Consider the following 19,785-nt stretch of genomic DNA (forward strand, 5'->3'; position numbering starts at 1 on the left):
ATAAGAATGCAGAACCCTAGGACCTCAAGAATTACAGACCCATCAGCCTACTCTGAGTTGTCTAGAAGCTGTTTACCCAAGTTATACTTAGCCCCATAGGTGACCGACCGGATTCCCATCACCTCAGCGACCATGTTTGGTTTAGGAACGAGTACTCAACCATGGATCACATCGATGTCGTCAACCTAGCGATAGAAAAATCCGCAGAGTACAGTAAGCCCATTTACATGAGACAAAAATTACACGAAAGCGTTTGATTCTGTACTCACCGCATCCGCTTCAGAAGCCCTGATATACCAAAAAAACCTACAGAAGACTTCTAGGACACATATATAAAGTATGCACGGGAAGGATAACCATCCACAAGCAAATCGATAAATTTACGATCCAAAAGGGAGTAAGACAGGGAGATACCATCTCTCCAAAACTATTCACAGCATGTCTTGAGCGGGTACTTAGAAAACCAGACTGAGAAAACAGGATTATGCATAAAAGGGAAATACTTGAGCCATTTGAGGTTTTGCCGCCGACTTAGTCTTGCTAAGTAAGACTACAGAGCCCTGGCAAACAATGCTTGGTGAACTACACTCATAGAGCACCGCCGTGGGGTTAAAAATTAATATGAATGTAATTGATATGAACGTGATGGGGAATATGCATGCCAGGAACGTCTTCTTTAGCTTACGACACAAAACGCCAGAAGAAGTGACACCGTATAACTACCTCGGACAGATTGTTAGGGCTGACCCCAACCACGAGAATGAAATACGCCGTGGTATAGGTATTGGCTGGGGAGCACTTGTCAAGAACTCCCAAATGATGAAAAGTAAGCTACCTCCGTCATTCAAAAGAAAAATCTACAGCCAGTGCATGCTGCCGGTGACGACACACTGGGCTGAAACTTGGCCTCTTACTAAACAACTAGAAAGAAAACTTAGGTCCGCTCGATGGGCCACGGAACAAATAATGTTAAGAATAACACTCGGGGACATGAAACGAGCTACCTGGATCAGTAAGTAACTAGAGTTGATTATATGATAGTTCAAATAAAGAAAACGAAATGGACTTGGGCTGGCCATGTAGTGAGACCAACCGACGACCGGTGGACAATTAGGGTAACATAGCGGATGCCAAGACAGGGGTCTCGATGAAGGGAAATGTCAATAACACGATTGGGGGACGAAATACGGGACTTCGTGGTAAACTGTAGGCTCGAGTGCAGGCATCTGAGCAGGCATCTGCCGCTGCTGCTGCTGCTGATAATGATGATATTTTGTGATGTAGTGAATGCGAAATTATTGCTGTGTGATTAAGTGGTCCTCCACATCGGCGTGACTGAAGTTTTATTCTTACCGTGGCCACATACCAGAGCCGCCTTATGAAAATGTTGATGTTGGAAGAGCTGATAAGGACGAAGACGTTGACGCCTTTTGAACCATTCCAACTCCTTTTCTATGGAGTATTTACGCTCTGAAAGCTACATAAGCTTTGGTACCCCCCCCCCCCCTCCACTTTCCCATTCCGCGTTCTTTATCGCTGGGGATTTCACATGTTCTTGCTCGCCATCACCCTATTTCTTTGCGTCGGCACAAGTAAACACTCCTTGCGACCTTTGGATGCGAAATCATCCATTCCTGTTCCCCATGGGCCAGCGGCTCGTCCCACCACCAATAAAAAGGCGCGTACAAATGCCGCTCAGTGACGAATAGAACGCTGTCCGCCCTCTAACTACACAACGCGCTCTTCTACACCCAACGACCCCCTTCAAATCGAAGGCCGCGTGCCTTCGCAGACAATGCAAATTTATGAGCTTCATTTCGGATTCGCGCTCATTCGAAGCTAAGATTATTCTAGTTCAGTTTCAGAAACGTCCGCAAGAGCTAAAGTGTGTAAGCTGTGACGTGAGCGCACACGTTTGTGCAACTGCTGCTTCATGCTTTGCGACCAAAAAAAAATACAATCAATAATCTAGTTTAGGCAAAGATGCCTCAGAGTACGCAAATAGCGTAATAACTTGCTTAAACTTCTTGCTCTCCCGTAACACTTGCTTGGTTTCCTCGCGGCAAAAGAAAAATTCAAAATCGCAAGTAATATCGCAATGACTGCCACTCTGAGGCAGGGAAACGCACTACATTTTTATGTGCGGAGTACCTTAGGACCGCAGAATGTCCGTGCGCGTCCGTGCGCATGGCATTTAGAAACGCAAAAAATCCCACAGGCACCGGTAGGACTCGAGCCTGTCTCTGGTAGACCAGACAGAGTTAGTGTAAGTCGTCTTACCCATTGAACTACGACCGTGAGTTAGTACCCTAGAGTCAAACAGCTTACTCCCTCACCTGTAACTGTGCGGAATACCTTGGGACCTCCCAATCTCCGTCCGCATCCATCCGTGCGCACACCACTATCAAGCGAAAATCATGCGAAATTCAATTTGAGCCGTGAGTTGCAGTTGTATTTAGGGAATGATCAAGGTGCAACTCACGGCTCAGATCGAATGACGGTCGGCGCGCAAATCGAATGTCACTCGGGGCGCAACTTGGATGTCATTCCGAGCCCCCGTACTCCAAACCATCACCATCATCCACGAAGTGGATATGCTGCCTTTTTTTCTAGCTGCTGCTTCGAAAATTGGTGAGATTAGGTTTCTGTGTGAACCTATTTTATACACGACGGCCATAGCTCTCCGTGAGATTAAGCCTATGTGCAGACTACTGACGCAAAAGCCATATGGGGGTCTACTGAAGTAAGAAAACGGCGTGCCACAGAGTTCGGATGGCTGAGACGTGAAATGGCGTCATTCTTTAAAGTATTACGGCAGTTGCGACAACAGCCTGAATCCGGCCTAAAGTAAAGACCAGTGGGTGGACAGGATGATAGTCAGGCGACACTGATTCTGCTACTTCTTAGGGGTATGAAAACAAAGAAAAACATATTGGAAAAGTAACTTCCAATGTCTGCAATTATAAAGAACAAACTAACAGTGAGTTTATTTGAGCTTTTACGGCTTCAAAGAAGTCATCTGCATGATAAAAATGGTATTTATAGGAAGAACCAACGAAAATGAATGCAAAATAAAGTGCAATAATTTCTAGAAGTGCGAGATGGGAAAATAAATCACCATTCCACCTAGCAGGCTAACTAAATGTACAATCTCAACATCAACATGAGTGAGCTCGTTTATCCAAATAAATAGAATTCCTACATAAAATTTGCTTTTTTTACACTATCATTTTTTTTTTAATTCTGTCTTAGAACCATAGAAAGGAAGCTTCATGCGTGGGCAGAAGCACATGCGCGTAAATGTTGACGAAAAGGCAGCTCTATCGGATTAGGGACTACGCCAAGTGCGTTGAATAGGGTGCTTGCTACTTTATAAGGCTGCCAGGCGGGTTGCGTGTCAGACGATCGAAGTTGATTACGTTACTCAAATCTAATAAGTGGGCCGGACAGACCAGGGTAATCCGAACGTACATCAAACATCCCCAGGAGACAGAGTGGAATAGAAGATAGTGCAAAGCTGCACGCAGCTCTGTTGGGTCTATTTCTGAAACCGGCAGCCGTAAAAGAAGGCAAGAAAGTATCCAGTCATAGAAAAGTGTACATAAAACACATGTAGTGTTTCAGCAGAAAAACGGTAAAAATTCTGTCGGTAAGCTTTATTTTTAACTGCCGTATTTTTGCAGTATAGTTTCAGCTTTACTCTTGCAACAGGACGGTTCTACTAATTTTTCGTGAGTTCGTTGGGGCTTTGTGGCTCTAACCATTAAAAACGCTCCAAGGTAAACTGAGCTTTCTTACAATGAATTTCAGCAATCCTGTGCTTTGTTCCCTTTTGTTTATCGCTTTCCCTCTCGCACTTGAACCAGTTTGTTCCGGTGCTACAATTGTGCTTGTTTACCCCGGTTGCTTATCCAGGACCACTTACTCCTAACGAGAACATTTTATCGCGGTGCAATAAAGTTTTTAGGGCGCCACTTGCGCTTCAAGCTAGGTTTTCTTTTACAAAGCTATTGTAGCGCAACTTCTCACGTGCTAACAGAAACACCCCAAAACACGGCGCCAGTAGAGGACAAATAATGGTCTGGTGTAATTGTGCTTCGTTATCGCTCCAGGTTTAAGTGCAACACTCGCTGAAAAAATTCTGCTTAATTGAAAGATTCCTTCCCGAACCCTTGTGACTAAGTGGCGTTTATATGTGGAGGGACATTCTTGTATAATACGCGTGAAATGTTTCAACGAGCAGGTGCGGTAGTGGAAATATAGTGGCGTTTGTTCATTTACATCCTGGCGGTAATTCCTCTCCACTTTCTCCGCGAGAGACCGCCGGTAATTGTGGAGAAATAGATGCAGATCTACAGCACTACAGCTTGCTTTTCGCGAAGAAGAGTGGATTCACTTTGCAACATTGTGCCGTCCAAACGCAAACTTTTCATGGTCGCCTCTTTTCCTGTCCCGATCCACGTACTACGTCTGCAAGGGCGGGAGCACAGCCCCTAAACAGGCCGGTAAAATCCACTCAGGGCTGCGCTGAATAGAAAGAACGCCGTCGCATCCACGCAGACAAAAGCTTCTTGAACATTTTGAAGTTTTGTTTTCCTTACACAAAACCATTCCAGGCACCATGAACCCGCATACAGGGCTGCTCTAACGAAGCGAAGGAAATTAATGACGGTCGGCCTCCGAGGGAACAGGTGCGTCTAAAGAAAGACCATTAATCTGGTCGGAGCCGGAAAGATCTTGGCCTCACAAAAACAGCTGAAGGTCGATTATTGCAAGGGTCGAAGGAGCGAACTGCAGAGGTGCTAGAAGGGCGCCTTCAAAGAACCGAGGCGTGCTCGCGAATCAGGCAACAAAGATGTAAAGCTATCGGAGTTTGGGAGGAGAAGGAAGGCGGGGGAAGGAGTGCGTCTTTGAGGGAAGGCAGGATAAGGTCACTGAAGCGTTGAGAAACCTTTATGAGCGTGGGGAAAACTATTTGTTCTTGCCTTAATATTTATTCTGTTAGGTTTGCAGTGCTTACACTGATAATTTCTAATATTGATGGTGCGGGCATTTGCTGTGAGTTCCTTCGCAAAGAGGCTTTATTTAGCGCATTTCTTTGCATGTGGACGTTATAAATATAAATTCCCTGGTTTTGCTAATTTCCGCTGACGGTAGGTGCCTAACTAAAGCAGATTAAACAGCAAAAAATAAGATTTTAGCACCATTTCTAGGAGTACCTTATTTTTAGGTGCCTAAACATCTATCACGCAAAAATTTATTGCACTTTGAAAATTCTGCCTCACTTGAAATCCTCTTTAAAAATTCGTTGCTTTCCTGCCATCCTAAAAGGTCATGCCGTATGTGGCCAAGAATTTAAATCCTGTGAAGATTTCGTGGTCATATTGTCAAAGCAGATATAGTGCGCATGCCTCCAGTCTTACCTGATATTTTGATTATGAAGTGACGGACTGTCAAAAGTGCCAGACGAGTGACTACTACTTTAGTTGAGCTAACTAGTGCCAGCAGCCTCTGCGCGGAATTCCAGTTTGCACATGTTCCGCCGCCGAAAAAGATCTGCACCAATTCATAGAAGTGTCTACTAATGCATAGCATTCTGATGCCGCTTCTCTTCAAGGTGAGTCCTTTACAGCCAAATTTATTCATCAGTAGCAGAAGACGTTCGATTATTTTATTGTTTTTATGATATTTTGTGTTTTTGGCAATCATGTAATTATGTACCTTTATAGAAACGCATTGCGTTTAATTCGCTACTTATTGACTTTTCTGGAAGAGCAAGGGTTACTGCTTTGTTGGTGTGGAATCTTTCTACTAAAAGTTGCCTTAGCACTAATCATCAGCATAGGCAATAAAAATATATAAAATAAATAAGCATAAACTGCCGAATATCTGAAAATAAAAATGTTAAAGGAAGTGTCGCCGAGCACTGCCAACTAGTGCGCGTCTCTGCAGCAGTCCCTGAGGAGGACGCAGAAGCGTCCAGCCGTTTCTGACTTTCTATTGTGAGAAACTAACTGTAATTCTCGGTGACCAGTCATTTGGCAAATAACGAGACGCATCGATCAACAGAGAGTGGGTGCCTTAAAGAAAAGCCAAAAAGATTTACATCACTATTTAAAGAGATGTGTTAGACAAGGATAGCCCGTCTGAACTTGTAGTATTGAAAAAACAAAAATTGTCGCACCGAAGAAGCACCGATATCTGCCTGGAACGTTCGCGCCACGCAATGAATAACAACTTTTGCCATCATGCCGAAAATACCGAACGGCACAATCGCACACTAATACTTTAGCCAATTTTGTGTAAAGTTACCTTACAACCTCACGGCTTCATTATTATTTTCTTCCCCCTTTTAAACGCACAGCCCGATTTTGTTTTCTGTTTGCAACAAATCCATCAGGTCATTATAAAATGGCATCACACTCATTCATGTGCTTCGAATTTTTAATTAGCGCGCCCACCTACCGATGCGGACTGTGCTTGAATCTGCGGAACATTACGAGGTTTGGATTGGTGTCCGTGTTGTTGTTCTTGGAGTTCCGGTAATGAATATTTGAACCCAATCCTTCCCCCGATTACAATATAATCTCATTGATGTACGCTTAGAGTGCAATTTCTCCAATTTCAGCTCATTCTGTTGAAATAAAAAGGGTCCAGTCTTACCATGAAATTTATGAAGCAACCCACATTCTAAAGAGCAGCAGAATGTATTTCCCGGTTTTGGGTCTGCTCACTGCGTCGGTAAGTAGAAAGGATATCATTTTGCCCTGAAACGCACGGCGCAGTGCCCTTAGCAGTTGTTTTCTATTTTTGTGTGAATTAAAACTGTTAGCTCCGGTTCATTGCACATTGTCTAAGCAATACACGTTTCTTTCATCTTGATGTCTCTGCGTCCTTCGATTCACTAGACTATAATTGCAGGCAGCCAGTAAATCGTACTCAGAGAGGTATGTATGGAGTGGATAAGTGATGAAGCATTTTCTTTTAGTCTAGACAGAAGCGTCAACGAGTTCCGGAGCTTGGTGTTGTATATTGCTGGTCGGTTTTGGTTACAATTTCGGGGGAAATAAAAACATATACGCTGACTGTAGCTTAAGTGTTGAAATGCCTTGAAGAAACGTCTCCGCTGCTATTAGTTGCCAGCGCGTAAAGATGACTAGGGACAAGCAAGAGCATACCCGATCGTTGATTTCTTTTGCTTCGACATTCGAAAATGACGGCATGTTAAGCTTTAAAAATAGATACTAATATTCTATAATACTAATATACAAATACTAATAGATATTACTAATAGATACTAATTAAAAAACTAATATTCTTGTTTAATCTGATTCCAACCACTCATGGTTTCATAAGCAGCAACAAATCCCTCCTTAGTAGAAAAAACGCTTCTGCAGGAGGGCTAATCAAGTTAACAGCACGGTAGCCTACCAACCATACCAGCTAGTTCGCAAAACATATATATTCTACAGTTAAGGTCGCTAAGGACAAAAACACTTCTCCGATTTGCTGAAAATTATTAAGTGAAACCCTATTAAATTCTGGTGTATTCTTACCCATAAATCAACCAATAGCGTGACGCGACTTATAGGCTCTGGTGATATATCAGCAGGTACTAAACAGTGCGTTGATGTTCCCAAAGATTATTTTTGTTCCGTGTGATTGCCTTCTGGGATTCTATCCTTGCCCAACCGCTATAAATTCAATTAAACTTCGTAACACTCCTGAAGGCATTTCTAACCTGATGAAGTCACTAAAGATGCTGTTTTCTGCCGGTGTCGATCAAATTAAAAACAAACTACCAAAAAATACCGTTGTCCTTTCTAGTCAGATACTTGGTTTAATATTCACACAAGGTTTGTTTTCCAGCATGTTTCCTGCCGAATAAAGAATAGAGTAGGTTGCTCCGTGTTTTAAATCCGGTAATCGTGCAGTTCCATCTAACTACCTCCCCCTATACCTAGGTGTGTCTCTCGCAAGTCACTCGAATGCATTCTATTAAACCTTCTATTAATTACTTCTTTTACACTTACCAACAACGTTTTCGCAAATCATTGGCATGTGGAACTCAACTGGCTGAATTTAGGCATCCCATATGTCACGGCATCAATGACAACACACAATTCGACGTCATATTCTTAGATTTTTCAAAGCCAATGCATCGCTTCCTACATAATTACCTCGTTATTAAATATCTACCCTCGATATTCCCTCGAACTTCTACGTGGTAACTCGAAACACCTCCAAACTGACGGCATGCATCTAACTTTTGCCAATTGGCGATGAGATGTTTGAGTTGCGCCCCCTGGCTCTGACGTGAAATTCGGGACTCGCGCTGCTGTCGTCTGCTACACTCGCGCCCCTGCTACACTTGCGCCGCTGCCGCCCGCTTGTGAGGGACAGCAGTGCCTGGGCTAGAAATTACCCGCTTTGACGGCCTAGTGCCCTAAAAACCGTGTTTCCAGTATATCAGTTATTTTGCCAGCCTTTGACACCTCTGGATAATTTCAAGCAGTATCCCGCACAAGATTGCAACATACGAGGAGCAAAAAACCAACTTTCCTCGGAACATTGGTCACATGATCGTGTGTAACTCGTCCTTTCTAGCTTATTTGCGAGGTTCAGTGCCCAGAGCTCCTCGATAAGTATTCAAATTACGTAGGCTTCCCTCAAGGTTTTTCAGACACCCGTATAAAGACTCAACAACAAGCAGCGCGCCCCTACACGCGCATCGCACATCACGAAATAAAGCGGCTGTCTTCTATTGCTTTCGTTGTTGTTGACTTGTACCAGGTGAGGGTTTTTTCTCTGCCCAACGCATTAATTTTTCCGCATTGTAACAAACGTCTTATTAGGAGGTTTGTGGATGTCCGGGAGGCTCATGAAACTCGTTTGGATATTTTCTTCGGGGTGTGAGGCACACAGTACCTTCTTGACAAACTCGCTTGTTTATTCACATGTAAATGCAATAAAAAGGTTTGTGCTACGGCTCCGCGAAATGGCGCAGACCTTGTCCAGAGTACTCGAAGGCGGCTTTTGCGCCCCGAATTTCTATCGTAGCCATCCTTATCGTAACGAACCGCATCTCAACCCGAACAGTTATGACATGTTTACGGTGTTGAAGGCTTGATGTACCCGCTAACGAACGCAATAATATATACGTGTTGGTTTTTAGCATAACAATAATCAAAATTGGTGAATGTGTCCAAGCAGCTCTTTATTGTTTTCCAACCCCATAAATGAGTAAAGACCAAATTTTGTTCTACTCGGGATTGCTTTCCATGAATTAAAGAAAGGTACTCTTACTCTCTTGTCCTGGGCTGAGGAGCCAGCCTAATAATCAGCTCAATTTTACTGTTATATAAAGGTAGGTTTTCTCCTCCTCCTCTTGAGTGCAGTTTTACTTTACCGCGTATCTGAATATTGTGAAGGTATGGCTTTGGGAAATGTACCGAAATATCTCTCGAAGTCTGAGAAAACGTAGTTACTGTATTTTTGCTGTACACGTGACTCGTTTTGCTCAATAGGCTTCCATACTGGTTAGAAGCCAGAACCAAGCGCGCCTACAGACACAGTAGATTATTTGGAGCTCAAGCTATATTTTTGCGCCCCATAGTGCATGTCGTCATACCTTCATGCCCTGACAACGTAAAGTGATGTAATTCAATACTTTCGAAGGCTTGGCAAGGTTGCAAAAACTGTCTTACCTGACATACGCTTAGCGGGAATCGTAATGCCTTCTGGCAAAGCCGACAACCGCGACGGCGTGGAATGTGTTTAGGTTTTGCATTTTCGCCGTTGTCGGTTATTAGACTCAGGCTGTTCCCTTTCTTCGAAGGAATGCCGATTACAGAATCTGACGCCCAGCTCCGACTCGTAGCGTTCCGCACAGGGCTAGCTTCGGAAGGAATGCAGAGATACCGGCAATGTTTCTTCCGTAGTGGTGTCAAAAACTAAGTCACGCCTTGAGCTAGTGTATGCGATTTTAAGTCTTTTTCTGTGATAATAAGTTACGCAAACGCAAACTCTGGTAAGTACAAGGACCAAAAGTCCACCGAGCGCAAATAAACAGCCGGGAGAGCGAGCCCGAGTGAAGCAGACGACAAATGCCAGAATCCCTAAAGCGACGTCACAGAGATGCGCTTCGCAGCACCGCCCGCGGTAGCGCTCAACGCCAATAACAAACGATCAGCTCTCTCCAGCGTCACATCTAGAGCACCCTGGGGTGCTTGTCTATCTCCCCTGCTGTTTCTAATTTACATAAATGATTCATATCCTGACACTGAAACTAAATAAAATGATTTCCCGACGACTGCGTCATATGTAATCCTTCCCTAAGCTCGATCGATTACACCTGCCGCACTACCTCGACATCAGTTATACGTGGGATAGCCTCCTACGACTCGGCTGTAAGGATTTGTCCAATATTTTGGACATTAGGTAGTCAGGCAACACTCCTCTGACAAATACTTCATCCCTATAAAACCTTGCTGTCCATTAAATTGGACACCTGCTAGCGCCATTTACGCAGCATCGGTGAAAATGCATAGTTCACATTCCCGCAAAAACTGTTTCATAATGGCGGCATTCAACGGCGAGGCATTCAGCGGCGCCGGCGAAAGAAGAACATACTGTTTCTCGTATTTGTGCGTGCTTTCAAGCCATATCTCTGATTCTAAAATAACCCTAATGCAACAGCGAATGCGCAGGATACAAAATATGAACTGTTCGCGCGCTTACTTTCTTCTGCGCTTCTTTTAATTTTGCGTGTCCCGTACGTTGGAATGCCGGGACGTAACAGGGCGATTTTCACCGAGCTTTTGCGATGGCGTTGTTACGAAAGGCAAATGAGGGCTTTCGTATTTAGAGGCTTGTGGGCGAAATCTCGTGTCTTTTTTTTTCTTTAGGAGACCCGGATCGAGTGTCTGATGAGACGGTTGAAGCAATTTTGCGAAGTTTCACCAATCTGCCGTGGAGACCTTCGTGGCTCCAGGAAGGAAGTAGGGCGAACCGGAGAATGAGGACCCAGCTGAGTGGTATCCGCCATCAAAGCATAGCTCGACTATCTCCAGCAAAGTCCCAATAAAAGAGCACTAGGAACTTCTCACGGCCGGCAGACACTGCAAACGCTACCCGTTACACACTACAGGGTTGCGACATGAAAATAAAGTTCTTTCGCCCCAAATGTGGACTTTTTGCCTCCATCACAAAGGACAGGTGTTTTGAAATCGCCGACAGGAAGTGAATGCAAGAGCAAAATATTTCTTGAGCAGGAGTATGGTCTTTTTTGAGGTCCTTTATCCACTACGTTACATTTCGAGTTAATAAAACACCTTTGCACATCAGTTTCGGCGCAATCTCTCCTGTACGTCATTACATTCCCGGCGGGGAGAAAACACCTGCTGTCATCCCACTGTCAAATATGTTGGACATCTCGCTCAGCTGAAACTATGAGGACTATTGAAAAAAAAACAACGCTTTTCACTCTCCTAACTTTACTTATTCTGAAAGTCTGGAAAAATGTGTGCACCCCAAATGCATCCCGGGTCTCAGTAGGATAGAGCACACATGCCTTTAAATCTTGCGAAATGTAAAGGCGTATTATTTCCTTGTAAACACAATATAATCCAGCATTCATGTAGCAATACATTAAACACGGCTCATAGGACTACAAAGTACAAATACCTGGGCGGGCACCTAACGTCCGCTTTATCATGGGTTCCACATATTCAATTCATCTGCTCTGATGCTTTACGCCCACTTGGATTCCTGCCCCGAAATCTGATGTCCTCATCTCCTGACATAAAGAGCTAGCATACCTAATATTCGATAGCTAAAAGCTGGAATAGGCTTCATCCGTTCAAAATTATATCTTTCTAATGATTTTCAATTCATTCAAAACCATGCAACCCGTTTTGTCGCATCACAGCGCTCAAATGAATTAGGTGTCCCAACGCTCAAACAATTCGTCGGCCTTTGCAAGCACGCATCTCGTCGCATTATTTCTCGCGTGTCACTTCTTCACGCGTTCTCCCACCCTACTGAAAAAACAGGTTTTATTGAAACTGCCGCCACGAACGTCATCCCGCTTGACTCACAATTATCCGATTGCCTGAATCAACAGCCGCACGTCATCGATAAACACTTCCTTCTGTACTCATGCAATTGCAATTTGAAGTCCGCTGCCGGATGTCAACACCTGTTCTAATAATGAGAAAATATTTCGTAAAAAACAAAAGTCAAATTGCTTCGCTCCCATTAATTTTGTTATTCGACTACCCAGTGTAACATGTGTAACGGTGTATCTCCTAGGATCTCCATTTGATCAATGTAATCTCGTAATTCTGTTCTTTCTTTTTGCCTTACCCATGTCTGCGTACATACGCTGTACACTTTGGCCAAGAGCCCCCACTCTTCTTATGTAGTGCCCTCGGGCTTTCAACCCAGAAATAAATTAAATGAAATGATACGAAAGAAGCGTCTCCACGCTTATTGTTACCAACGTATAAACAAGACTAGAGGCGAGCAAGATCATACCAGACGGCTGATTTCGCCTCGTCTCCTCTGTGACAATCATGCAGAAATTTAGGACACGCAAGAGTAATGGCTCATAATTACAGTTTTAGGCTTGCCGCAATTCTACGCGCGAGCAACGCCGTTTTCAGAAAAAGAACATATACCGGTGTAAGCAAACCGAACTGATGTTTGAACAAAGAAATCTCGTTCCTGTCCCGTTCACGAGTTTTTATAACAGCTGCGAGCAAATATCGTAATCAGGCTCCCAAGCGCACATATTGCCAACAATTGTGAGTCGACCAAATACACAGACCGGAAATCATTACTGATTGATTGATTGATTGATTGATTGATTGATTGATTGATTGATTGATTGATTGATTGATTGATTGATTGATTGATTGATTGATTGATTGATTGATTGATTGATTGATTGATTGATTGATTGTAGGGTTTAACGCCCCTACGCAACGGAGGCGATGAGGCGCGCCGTAGTGGAGGCCTACGGATTAATTTTGGCCACCTGGGGATCTTTAACGTGCGCCGAAATCTCGTACACACAAGCGTTCCTGCTTTTCGCCTCCATCAGAAAAGTGGCCGCCGCGGCCGGGAATCGAACCGGTGACCTGTTACTGAAACCGTTACTAAAATAATTTTCTTTGCTACCGGGTTAAATCTACTGCCGGTTGAAATTTTATTTCATAACTTGGCCCAAATTGGTCGAACTATTTCGCAATGACTGTAAGACCGACTTGTGTACTTGCTAGAAATATATCACTGAATCTAACAGGAAACATATACGTACTTCGCGAATGGCTTCCCCGATCGATTCATTACCCACCTGAGTGCATGCCAAGGCAAGTGTAAGAAATACGTATATGTCAAGGGATTTCAGCCTCAGATCTATTATGTCGTCGAGAAACTTTGGAATACGCTCAGGAGAAATCGGCGCGGGAGAAATCAAACACCACCTCAAAAGAAGGAATTCAAATCAGCTTACTAAGCAGGATGGAGTGTTTCTTTATGCCGTTAAGAATTTTCAGCAAGGTGACATGTGGAAACCTGAAACAATTCCATAGAGTAAAGTACCCTACGCATCCTACAACCAAAATCGGGGCGGAATCTGAACTGGAGTATTACCCCTAAGGCAGCTCAACCAGTCTGGTCCAACAAACATAATGTGCAAATCAGCAGAGAAATTCTTCGGCCACTCGGTCTCAACCTAGATTGCCCAGCACCATACGGCTTTTGTACAATTTGCTCACTTCCTTAACTCAACCCCCAACCCATGCAGTCGGGAGTTCTGGTTAGGTCTACCTGGTTGGAACGGAAAACACGAATTCATTCACTTAACGTAGGCAGCTTCCTGGTAGAACGAAGATTGAACGCAGCGGTTCGGGGCCTTTGAAAAATAAATGAGGCTGCCGCTTCTCTGTATTTGATTCGTTGTTTACAAGTAAAGTGACCCTGTTTTTGGTCTTAGAATTGCCTTTCTTCGGTTTTCTTTACTATTTTTGCGTTGTCGGCAATCAGACCACACTGTTTTTTTTTTTTTGTCGTGGTGTTTTTGCGTGGAAACACCTCTGAAAACTGGAAACACCTCAGTTTTATCCTCGTTTGTTTGGGGGAGCTGCCGGTGGTTTTAAGATTACCGTCTTCCTTTGTAAAAATGTCTATTGGCACAGCACATTCTGGTCTCGATCTTGTATACAAGGAACTTGCGGGAAACATTACGTGCGAAGCCTTACAATTTGTTCTAGCCACAATTTATTCGCCTCTTTGCAACCCACCGGCAAATGGTTGTTGCGTTTTTTGAGAACTCCTGTGCTATTAGGGTAGGAGTGTCACCAGATACGGCAAAATATATTTTACCGTGTGTGATGACTATTTGTTGCAATCGCATAATTAAAGGAATGTCGGACGATCTAGTCAGATGGCTCCAAGTTTGCTCATTTAAGACATGCATATCCAAAAGAATAGAATGTTTACCCTCTAAAATGATTGGTTTTTTTTCCTTAAAGTGCCTAAAAGTATCCCCATAAAGTCTTGCCTCATTGCGAACTGATATAAAGGTCAGGCACTAGGGATCTCACGTGTCTATTGATGCGGTTCTGGTGTAGCAAGCCTTGTCCCTAGCAGGGCTGACCTCACCAGTTCACATTAAAGAGCATTCTCTCTCTCTCTATTGATGCGGTGTTATTTGGTACCCTGCGGATTTTTCTCTCACTTGATTGGCGTCATGGATGTAGTTCAAGGTTGAGTACCTGGGTTGTCACTTCAAATGAAGTCAACTTCATTTTTTGTTGTATCCAGGCAACTTCTCAATGTCCAATTACTCTTTTTCCGTTTCTAAAAAAGCGGTTCACCAAGCTCAGGTTATTTCTACCAGCAAATGCCACGAGAGCATATCCTAGACTACTGCGGTTGGCTATACCGAAGTTCCCCAGTGACCATTCTCCCACTTGCTTCCTACTGACTTTTGCGCTAAAGTCTGCCATACAATCGTCAACTGCGTTGTTGCCTTCTTCATTGCTGATCTGACGTCCTCGTAGAAGCTGTCTACGGCTTCGTCATCATATCTGGTTGTTGGCGCATAGGCCTGTTCTATCTTTAACCTGTATCGTTGTTTAAATTGATCCCAGCAGACAAGACTCTTTGGCTAGGGCTGAAAAACTGCTACGCGCTTCCTGCTCTTTCACTGTGAATTAAAAATTCCACACCTTGTTATTTCTTCCCATGGGTTCCACTGTAGCAAAACATATGCCCGCTAACGATCTCCATGAAGCATTCTCCTGTCTTTTTTACTTCGTTTAACTCTATAATATCCCATTTAATGTACGAGTGCTCGTCTAGTAGTACAGCTAAGCTTCCACCGCTAGCCTCCATACTTGCATGGCTTGGGCGTAGAGAGCCAGACTAAAAAGAGCGAGAAAGCGAGAGAAGTTTCATCGGAGACGTTACCGCACACGCCTTCAGTGATATTGAGCCAGCGTTTGTAGTTTTGTTTATACGCGCGGTTTTAAGCTGAGAGGCTGGCTTACTGATGAGAGACTTTGACGTTTGGCCGTTAGAAAAAGTACGGCAGTGCCCTGGCCAATTGCATAGTTGCGAAAAGATGGGTAGTTTGAAGCTAAGCTGGCCAAAAAGGCCGCTGAAGTTGTATTCGAGTTCTTCCTCGTCTTTTTAACACTACTCCTAGCCGAAAGGCTGTTTATCGTGGCCTGCGCCAACAAAGGTTACCCTTTAGCTGGGATGAAAAACAGTAATGCATCTCTGTGCTCTCTCAACTCCGGAACACATGGAATCACGACATGGGGGCGAAGGCTCTATTTCCGTATCTTTTCCATAGAAAACCGTATACATATCTAGGTAGCCCTTCCTCGATGGGTTACGCCAAGTGGCTGTACTTTTCTGTGCGCCCTGTGGATGTCGATTTATTCAAATTTCAGCGATGCTACCTGTGTCCCCCCGGTCCGTCGTTCTATTCCTAACCCGGTAAGGGTGTGGCGTTTCCGACATTGCGCTGAACTTGCACTGGGGAGTCTTTTCGCCTTCATAACTTAGCGTCCGACACTGCGGAATGTCACCTTTAGCTTTGCCAACAATCTTGACCCGTGCCTAATACATTCCTTTTTTCAAACTTACTTTCGCTGGCCTTACCGGTTAGGCTCGCGGTATGGCGGCTGTTTATATCGGGCTTCGATGAGCAGTGGTATTTTACGACCTTTCCTTGATTCTCAGTGCCTGTTGGATGCAGCAGAAGGGCTTTTTAACCTATTTCAACTGTTTACAGCACCGCCCTCTGGTGAATTACTTGCTTATTCTGCGGTTTTGCGCAGGCGGCTTCACTTTCTTTTTGTTTTTCGGCGCGGGTTTTGGGCTGCATTTTCCCAAAAGTGTTCCTAGAGAGGCGACTTAACTTTGCACACTATCCGAATGGTCCCTCGAAAACGCCACTATAAAATTTAGGGGGCCATCTTATTGGGTAAGTTAGCTGGGTTTGTTTTGCTTGCCTTGGCAGCAAATGTGATTCAACGCGACTAGCCCCCCAACGAAAAAAAAGCGTTTATATATGTGAAACTGTTGGTTATAGGAGGTTCGAACTTGGCACAGAGTTGCTCAGAGCTTTATCAAAGAGAAGTGGATAAGGATTAGAACTTACATTGCAGTTTTTCGTCGGTACATTGAAAATTTGCGCAGCTCCGTCTAAACACGTCCCGTGTGATGGGAGACTTGTCAAAGACAAATATTTAACAGTAAGGGAGAATTTCAAGTGCACTTTTTTTACATGTACAAATGGTCTAATCGCCCAGTAACTTTAACGCGTCGTCTAACCGAGATCGCTAAACTGAATTGCGAGCATTAAAATGAGCTGCCTACACATAGAAGGAGACGTTCTGAGACGGCCGTAGAATAGTAGGCGCTTTATGGTGCGTTTTTGGTAGCGTAACCTACACTGGCCGAGGTTGAGCAGTTTCGCGGGGACCGTGAAGGGCCGTTCTGCGCAAGCGCGAGGAGCATTGGATTGGATTGGAACGGATTGGATTGGATTGGATCGGATTGGCTTGGATCGGCTTGCAATAAATTGGATTGTGATGGATTGAAATCCAATCCAATTTGGGTACGGGTGTGTGGAGCATTGGGTCTGCACATTCGCCGGTCTGCGCATTCCAGAGGAGGGACGTCATAGCCGCGGCAGACGCACTGGCAGCGGCGCGTGCCTAGCTGTGCGCCTCCGTTGCGCAGTAGCTAAGTCTGACGCTGTGCAGGAGCCACTTGACAGCCGCTTCGCGTGGCTCCTGGAGAACCATGCAGCGCATGCGCAAGAAGCAGTGACTGAACTGTACTGTACTGGACTGGACTGAACTGGACTGGACTGGACTGGACTGGACTGGACTGGACTGGACTGGACTGGACTGGACTGAACCGACCGGACTGGACTGGATTAGATTGGATTAGATTTAACTGGACTATACTGGACTTGACTGGATTGGATTGGATTGGATTGGAAATCGTTTTACCCGCCGTAAGCACAATCAGCTAATCCAAGACAACCAGGAAATCTGAGAATAAACAGCTGAACCTTAGCTCACGCTACGTGTACCTTGGCATAGCCGAGCTAAGTCACTGCTAATTTTGGTAAAGTATTTTATGTCGCAAGCGCTTGCCCCGCTCTTGTGGCTGATTGGTTAAGGCGTTGTGCAGCTGAGCACAAGGACGCGGGTTCGGTTCCCGGCCGTGGCGGCCGCTTTCCTTTTGGAGGCAACAAGCAAAAAAGCCCGTGTGTGCGAGATTTCGGCGCACGTTTAAGATCCCTAGGTGGACAACAATAATCCGAAGCCCTCCATTACGGATATACCCTAGAATCAAAGAATTAATCAACTCGCGTTTACGGCGTACATTTTTCGCAACCTCCTTCCCCACACAAATCTTCAAGAGGAGCTAAGGTATGGCGATAATTCGAGTTCCCTAAAAATACCACGTGAGGTAGCTGTGAATGCAGCCACACACAAGTATACAATAAATGCCGGTGACGTAAGCTTTTAAAAGTGCATAATACATACAACGCCGGGTAGAAGAATTTTAAAAAGTTACATAGTTGTGTCAACGTGAATGCATTTGCGTTATCGTGAGCTGCCTACCTAAAGGTTCGCTTACCGGATTGCTGATAATGTAAGGTATCAGTGCCACCAGCCGCCCCATAACGCTTTAAGTGTGCGCTCTCGTGTATTGTAAGGCAGGCACCGTATAATAATTGGTGGCCTAAACATTGTTCTTATTTCCCTCAATGTCATCATTGGCTGTTTCAGCCGAAATGAGCAAGCGGAGAATTTGTTTCTCTACGGACGCTTTTTGTCTTCGTTTTGTTGAAGCGGACCAAGTAATCCTCATCAAATGGCGATTAGAAAGTTTGAGTGTAAGCCAGTATGCCGAAATTGGGAGAGACCATGCCGGAACGGAGGAAAACGCCGGGAGGATTGGACGGAGCACGTTTGAGGAGAGCAACGTCCAGATGGAAGACTCGAAGCTCGTCGGGTTTTCGGTACTCGGGCTCTAGAGGGATCTACCGCCTTGGAATCCTGGGTCCGAGGCGCTACTTGTGGAGGCGCGCATTTTGCCACTGTATGACCGGCTGCCAGATGCCCGACGTCGAGCGGCAGTGGCCGGTTTCCTCCTGCCCGCTGCAACAGGGCGCCTGATCGTGAACGGGTGCCGAACAGACTGTTGTATAGGAGGACAACGGTGCGTCTTCCTCGTCGACGTCCCGGCACGCTCGACGACTTCATCGTAGCCCCACGACGCCTCGCCTCGCCTCGTCACCAGAACACACGCGACGCTCTATGGACAACGCCTCATTGCCCAGTACGTTGGGTAGGGACTTTCTTTGGATGTTTTCGTGAGAATTTTGTTTCCTCGTTTTATGTATATTTGACGGAAATTTTAGGTGTGGTTTGCCTTCAAGTGTAATAATTTCTGGTTTGATGTCTATTCTGTTTTCTTAATAATGTGTGTTTTTTTTGTGCCGTTGCCAAGCGCCCTCGTTTAGTTATTGGCACTTGGGCAAGTCCCAGTCGCCACTGAATACCCGAGAAGAACCTGCGAGGGTTTTTTCCCTCTCACAAACTGGTATGCGTGAAAATGCATGCATGCACACTTAGAACATTGCATTTATTTGAACTAGAGAAGCCAGACGAAAAAAGTTAAGATGTTTTCAAGGAGGGGGGCATTCAAACGAGTAACGTTTCTTAAATACTGAAAGCACAACACAGAAAAATCAAAGGCTTTTTCTTAAGAGACCGATGGTTAAAACGCGAAGCTTTCGCCCATGCAAGCAAGGTAAAAATGAAAGTCCAAAAACTAAACTGCTCCTTCTGTGTCGCAATGGCGCAGTCGGATAGGCGTCGGCTCTATAACGCAAGAGACCCAGGTTCGATATCGACAACGGGGAGCGTTTTAAGTGCAGATTACTCTAGGGGCTCGTCTTGTCGTCCTAGCTCACTCGCTCGACCCAAGTATATAGACCACCAAGGCGGCGTCCCGGGGTAACACTGTTGTTCACGGCGTTCCCAAGAGGCTTCGAAAGCCAAGAGGTTTATATGATCATAAGCGTTCGAAACTCGTGAAACGCTGGCGCTTGTCATACATCTTCCCATTGTTTAGCCCAAACAAAAATTATAGGTACGTTTGAGGAAAAGTATACTTAATTAACCGGCAGCTAAGGACGCCCGTTGAGTTGGTTTTTACGATAGTAAACGCAAAATGTGGCAG

Source organism: Haemaphysalis longicornis, unplaced genomic scaffold (genome assembly GCF_048455015.1).
Source record: "Haemaphysalis longicornis isolate Haplotype H1 unplaced genomic scaffold, Haemaphysalis longicornis Haplotype H1 scaffold_10, whole genome shotgun sequence".
Taxonomy (NCBI): domain Eukaryota; kingdom Metazoa; phylum Arthropoda; class Arachnida; order Ixodida; family Ixodidae; genus Haemaphysalis; species Haemaphysalis longicornis.